At 41.0% G+C, this 6,369-nt stretch overlaps 1 long non-coding RNA gene across 1 annotated transcript in view; it reads left to right on the forward strand.

Moving 5' to 3' along the window:
• The first annotated feature begins 1,973 nt into the window (after positions 1–1,973).
• LOC121010634 (uncharacterized) overlaps positions 1,974–6,369 on the forward strand; it is a 9,533-nt gene continuing 5,137 nt past the window's right edge. Inside the window, exon 1 of the long non-coding RNA XR_005781297.1 lies at positions 1,974–2,160. This is a non-coding gene — a long non-coding RNA (uncharacterized LOC121010634). The remainder of the gene's footprint in view (positions 2,161–6,369) is intronic.

Genomic DNA, 6,369 nt, shown 5'->3' on the forward strand with positions numbered 1-6,369 from the left:
GGCTCCACGCTGACAGCACAGAGCCTGACCTGGGGCTGGAGCCTACGCACAAACCGTGAGATTATGACCTGAGCTGAAACCAAGAGTCGGGTGCCTGACAGACTGAGACGCTCAGGCGCCCCCATATGAAGGGCTCTCACCAATGGAATGTGAGAGGAGGTAAGGCATATTCTCTCAAGACCAAGATTAAGATGTCTTTTCTGTTTCTTCTTTCCCTCATCCTCCTCCGGCACATAGATGACCCTACAGTAGGGAGGCCATCATATCCAAGGAGTCTGGGTATCCGAGTTACCTTGTGGAAGACTGCCCCCAATTAGTCATACTTATATTGTTAAATGAGAAGTAAACTTTAATTCTGTTCAGCCATTAAACTTTGTGGGTTTTTTCATTATAGCAGCTGGCATTATTCTAATATACTCTTTACCTGTGAACTCTAAGGGGATTCCTGAAACACTAGGATGTTGAACTGGATGTTTCCAAGGTCAATTCTGATACAGATTCTCTGGTACATTTCCTTGAAAAATGGCTGCATGATGAGTTATTTCACTTGAGGTTTACTTTATTGAACAGTATCCCTTAATTATTCTGTAGTAAACATGGTAAAGTTCAAAATCACTGGATCAGATGAACTGGATTCCAGTTCCAAGCTCCTCTCCCAGCCTGTGACAGAGTCCTGTAAAATATGGCTTTACCTCTCCAAACCTCAGTTTCATCATCTGCAAAGTGCAAATTAAATATTAAATGTACAATATGACCTCTTAGATCCCTTCTAGTGCTTATATTTACTGATCCTCTATATTGTATTAAAATCAAATCTCTTCAAGAAACATACAGCATCAGCTTTTTATAAGCCGGGGGAGGAGTGGGAGCACAGGACTTTAGTGCATTAATACTGCATTAAACTTAACCTATAATAAACTTTTTAATCACAGAGTGTCTTTTATTATTGGACTTCAAAATTTGGAGATGAGTCAAAGACACTAGGTTCTTTGCTTTTGGCTCTAGGTAGTCAAGTTGTCTCAAATAGCTCAAATACTCCATTCAATTAAGGCATAATTGGGGAAGATTTGTTTCAGAGCAGGGGGAAACAGGGCCAAGTGAGTCCAATGGGAAATGGCCGTATTTGGCAAGGCCAAGAAACACTCCAGGGCACTCGGCCATGACCGTGGCAATGACATATAGGCCCATGTTGAGAATTAATCCAAAATTAAGCTATAGGCTGAATGAAGTTTTGTTTCCTTTATAAACAAATAGGCATGGCTATGTTCCAATAAGATTTTGTTTACAGGTTTCAGTAATCATTTTTTTAAAATATAACAAACCTAAATAAAGTCATTTAGAAGGCACAAAATTATTAAAGAAAAATTTCCACAAGGAATTACAGATAAATCTTTTACCCTGGTAAATATCAAGTCTTCTAACATTCTGGGGGCATCTGGGTGGCTCAGTTGGCTAAGCTTCTGACTTTGGCTCACATCATGATTTCGTGGCTCTTGAGTTTGAGCCCTGTGCTTATAGCTCAGGGCCTGGAGCCGGCTTCAGAGTCTGTGTCTCCCTCTCTCTCTGCCCCTCTCCCACTCACACTCTGTGTCTCTCTCTCTCTCTCAAAAATAAATAAACATAAAAAAATAAAGTCTTCTGGGGTGGCTGGGTGGCTCAGGCGGTTAAGCGTCCAACTCTCATGGTTTCGTGGGTTCGAGCCCTGCGTTGGGCTCTGCACTGATAGTGGGGAGTCTGCTTGGGATTCTCTCTCTCCCTCCCTCTCTCTCTACCCCTCCTCCCCCCACGCTGTCTCTGTCTCTCTCAAAATAAATAAATAAAACTTAAAAAGTCTTCTAACATTCTGTGTCTCTGAATCACATAGATTTTCTTTCTCTTTCTCTTCTTTTTTTTTTTTTTTTTTAAGTTTTTGTATTGGGCGGGGCATTTAACTAGTCTCTTGATGTTTGTGTAAGAAACTTAGGCCAAGTATATATAAGGAAGGTGTCAGAAAATATCTGGGGCTTTCTCTCACCTTTTATTAGACTGCCTTTGTCTTACCTTTTGCATAATATGCAGATTCTCATGCGGCTGATTTTCCCACAGGTGAGGATGAGGACCAATCCTCAGAGGTTGGAGGCTGGATTCAATTCATGCTTGGGATTACACTTTCCCCAAGAGGTAAATTGTGTCCCATTCTAGGGGTTCACTATGGCTTGAGCAATGACATTCCATGAAAACACTTAAAGGAAAAGAAAAGGCAGATGATCTTCTCAGCCTCTTTACCAAGGGTTTGGCACTGCTCAACTCTCTACAGACCTGGCTTCCCTGTGTTGGGCTGTTTATTCCTTACACTCCTGTTACTAGTATAAAGGGCACAGCTATTTCCTTAAGCACCTGGAGGTAAGGCATTGCTGGCTTTCTCCATTGAGGGCCTATGGAGTAATCACAAGTTTCAGTACATACAAATACACCACACCACTAAAGGACGTGTTGAAGGATCCAAGACCTGGTTCCATAAAGCTTCTAGAACATGCTTTAAGCATCACCTGGTCTTAAAATCTCAGCACCATCTGACCCCCACCCCCTTTTACCTTCTATAGCCAATCATGTGCAAGTTTACGATTATTCAACATACAGAGGGTTTCTCATGTCATTCCATTCTAAGGCCACCATCACTGACCTCAGGCCCTGTCACTGACACGGTAGCGTGAGACTACAGTCTTTCAGCCCCATCTTAGACATACTGGCGGATGAAGCACTTAAAGCCCATTTCCCATCATATCAAGTTCTGCTGAATTCTTGACCATGGTTTCCTATTGCATTTGCACGTCTAAATCCGCACAACCCAATCCCAGAATCTCTTAAAACGAAGCTCAAATTTGCATTTTCCAGCTTTAATTTCCTAGTATCTATTTCACACATCCAACTCAAATATAACTAACTACCTGAGAAAACTTAAGCTTTCTTACATATGTGCCTTTTTTTTTTTTTTCATATGTGCCTTTTTTAATACTCTGCCTTGATTCTTCTTTGAAACTTTTTCCCTATGAGTAGGGTCTGGGTTTGTTTTGTGTTTGCTTTTGGTTTTTTGTTTTTTCCTACTGCTCCAAATGCAGAGCCACCATCCACATAGCTACTTTGCAGTACACTGTTGTGGAATCAAATTAGGAAATGGAATCCCTCAGGTACAATTCAAGACCGTCCCATCATACATATCTGACAGGCACTGTTCTACAGTAAAGGATGTAAAATTGAACCCAACAGGAATAGTTTCCTGCCCTCATGGAGCTTAAATGGGAGGTGGCAGTGCTAGGGTATAAAGATATTAAATAAATACATAAATAAATAAGCAACATATTTAGAGTGTCATATGAGATGTGAACTATGGAGTAGGAAGGGGAATATCAGAGGAATATCAGAAGTGGTTGGAAAGGGGGGGGGGAGTTGAAACATGGTGATCACAGAAGGTCGCACTGAGAAAGTGACATTTGAGCAAAATACTAAAAGGGGTAAAAATGAACTTGTGGCTACTGAGCATTCTAAAGATAGCCACAAGGCCTGCAAAGCCCTGAGGCAGGAACTTATAGTGTTCTAGTAATAAATAGCAAAGATTACAGAGTGAGTCAGGTACTGTGTGTGGGAGGAGACAAGGTTGGAGGGTCTTGGTAGACTAAAAGCCGTTGGAAAGACTTTGGCTTTTACCCTAAACCAAATAGCTGGAGACAATGCAGGGCACTGAGTACAGGGGTCAGTGATCTCTGCTATATTTTTAAAAGATCTAACTACTTGAAAGTAAACTGCGCAGGCCAGGGTAGAAGCAGGGAAACCATTTAGGAGCCTTTGTGATAAACTATGATGGTGACTTGGACCAGCATAATGGTGAAGGTTTTGAAAAGAGGTCAGATTCTAGAGATTTTTAAAAAATAGAGCTCCTGGGGTGCCTGGGTGGCTCAGTCAGTTAAGTGCCCAACTTTAGATCAGGTCTTGATCTCACGGTTTGTGGGTTTGAGCCCCGCATCAGGCTCTGTGCTGATTGCTCAGAGCCTGGAACCTGCTTCGGATTATGTGTCTCCCTCTCTATGTGCCTCCCCCACTCGCACTGAGTGTCTCTCTCTCTCAAAAATAAATAAACATAAATAAATAAATAAGAATAAGAACTGCTGACGGGTTGAATGTGGGATGTGTTTATCTCTCTCTTTGTTTTTTTCTTTGCTCATTTGTTTTGTTACTTATATTCCACATGTGAATGAAATATGTAGTATTTGTCTTAATCTGACTTATTTCTCAGCACCATACTATCTAGCCCCATCCACGTCATTGCAAACGGCAAGATTTCATTCTTTTTTATGTCTGAACAATATTTCATTGTATATATACACCACATCTTCTTTATCCATTCATCTGTCGATGGACACTTGGACTGCTTCTGTAGTGTGGCTATAGTAAATAATGCTACAAAAAAACATAGGGGTGTATATATCCCTTTGAATTAGTGTTTTTGGTTTGGGTAAATACCTAGTAGCACAACTACTAGGTTGTAGGGCAGTTCTATTTTTCACTTTTTTGTGGACTCTCCATACTGAGATTGGCTGCACCGGCTTGCATTCCCGCCAACAGGGCACAAAGGTACAAAGGTTCCCTTTTCTCCACATCTGGCCAACATCTGTTGTTTCCTGAGTCGTTAATTTTAGCCATTCTGACAGATGTGAGGTGATAGGTTTCTTTTTTAATTTTTTTTTAACGTGTATTTATTTTTGAGACACAGAGAGACAGAGCATGAACAGGGGAGGGGCAGAGAGAGAGGGAGACACAGAATCTGAAACAGGCTCCAGGCTCTGAGCCGTCAGCACAGAGCCTGACGCGGGGCTCGAACTCACGGACCGCGAGATCGTGACCTGGCTGAAGTCGGACGCTTAACCGACTGCGCCACCGTGAGGTGATAGTTTATTGCAGTGTTTTTTGTTTTTGTTTTTGTTTTAGAGAGGGAGAGGGTGCAAGTGAGTGAGGGGCAGAGAGAAAGGGGGGGAGAGAGAGAGAGAGAGAGAGAGAGAGAGAGAGAGAGAGAGAGAGAGAGAGAGAGAAAGTTAAGCAGGGCTTAAGCTCACCCGGTGTAGGACTCGAACTCATGAATGGTGAGAGCGTGACCTGAGCCTAAGTTAGATGCTTAACCAACTGAGCCACCCAGGTGGCCCTCATTCCAGTTTTGATTCTCATTTCCCTGGTGGTAAGTGATGATGAGCATTTTTTCATGTGTCTGTTGGCCATCTGCCTGTCTTCTTTGGAGAAATTTTGGCGATAATTGCAAATAGTTTTGGTCTCATCCACAGTTTTAATGAGAATGTTCCTTGTTAGCACACCCTGGGTTTTATCTCAGAGGCTTTCTCAGAAACCATACACAAGTGATATTAAACTACATTTTAAAAATTAGCATGACAGAAACCACCAAAAGCAAAGTCAAATGCAAGTGACAAACCATGAAACCGTATTTGTAGCTCATGCTATAATACTGTTTCCTAATAGTCAAAGAGCTCCTACAAAAAGATGAGAAACAATGATAAAAACCCAAAAGAAAAATTAACAGTGGATAAGAACAGACAGTTCATGAAAAAAGAGCCCCCTCTAAATGCTTTTTAAACATAAGACACTCAATATGACTCATAATAGCAAGTTAAAGCTATCATTAGATGATTTCCTCTTACCAGATTGACAAAGATCAAGAACGTAAATAACTCAGAGAATAAACCTTCTCAGAATCAACTTCTATGAAGGGCAAATTTAGCAATATCAATCAATATTTTAAATGCGTATCTCTGACCAAGCAATTTGACTTCTGGCTCTGTATGTTAGACATGTAATCACATATTTATGAAAAGATACACACACAGAGTTGTATGTTACAGTGTGGCACGTATTAAAAAAATTGGACACAATTTCTATATGCAATAATAGAGTAATGGTTAAATAAATTGTGGTATCTCCATAGGAAGCATCCATTAAAAATAATAAGGCAGCCTTGCAAAACATACTATTAAGAGATAAATATATCATTAAAAGAAAAAAGCAAAGTGAAGAATGGTTTATTTTTTAAGCTGTCATATGCATGTATATTTATAACTACATGAAATATCTCTGCAAGTACGCATGGCAAACTGATAAATATGATTGCCTTTGGAAAGCAAGTGGGTGGTTGGAGAATAATTGTGGGAAGGAGCTTTTTAAGCAACAATTTATTTATTTACTCATTTATGAGAGAAAGAGACCCAAAGCACATAAGTGGTGGGGAGAGGGGCAGTGGGAGAGAGAGAGGGAGGGAGGGAGGGAGAGAGAGAGGGAGGGAGGGGGAGAGAGAGAGAGAGAGAGAGAGAGAGAGAGAGAGAGAGAGAGAGA

The sequence above is a fragment of the Herpailurus yagouaroundi genome, unplaced genomic scaffold (genome assembly GCF_014898765.1).
Source record: "Herpailurus yagouaroundi ecotype Mexico unplaced genomic scaffold, PumYag 192, whole genome shotgun sequence".
Lineage (NCBI taxonomy): Eukaryota > Metazoa > Chordata > Mammalia > Carnivora > Felidae > Herpailurus > Herpailurus yagouaroundi.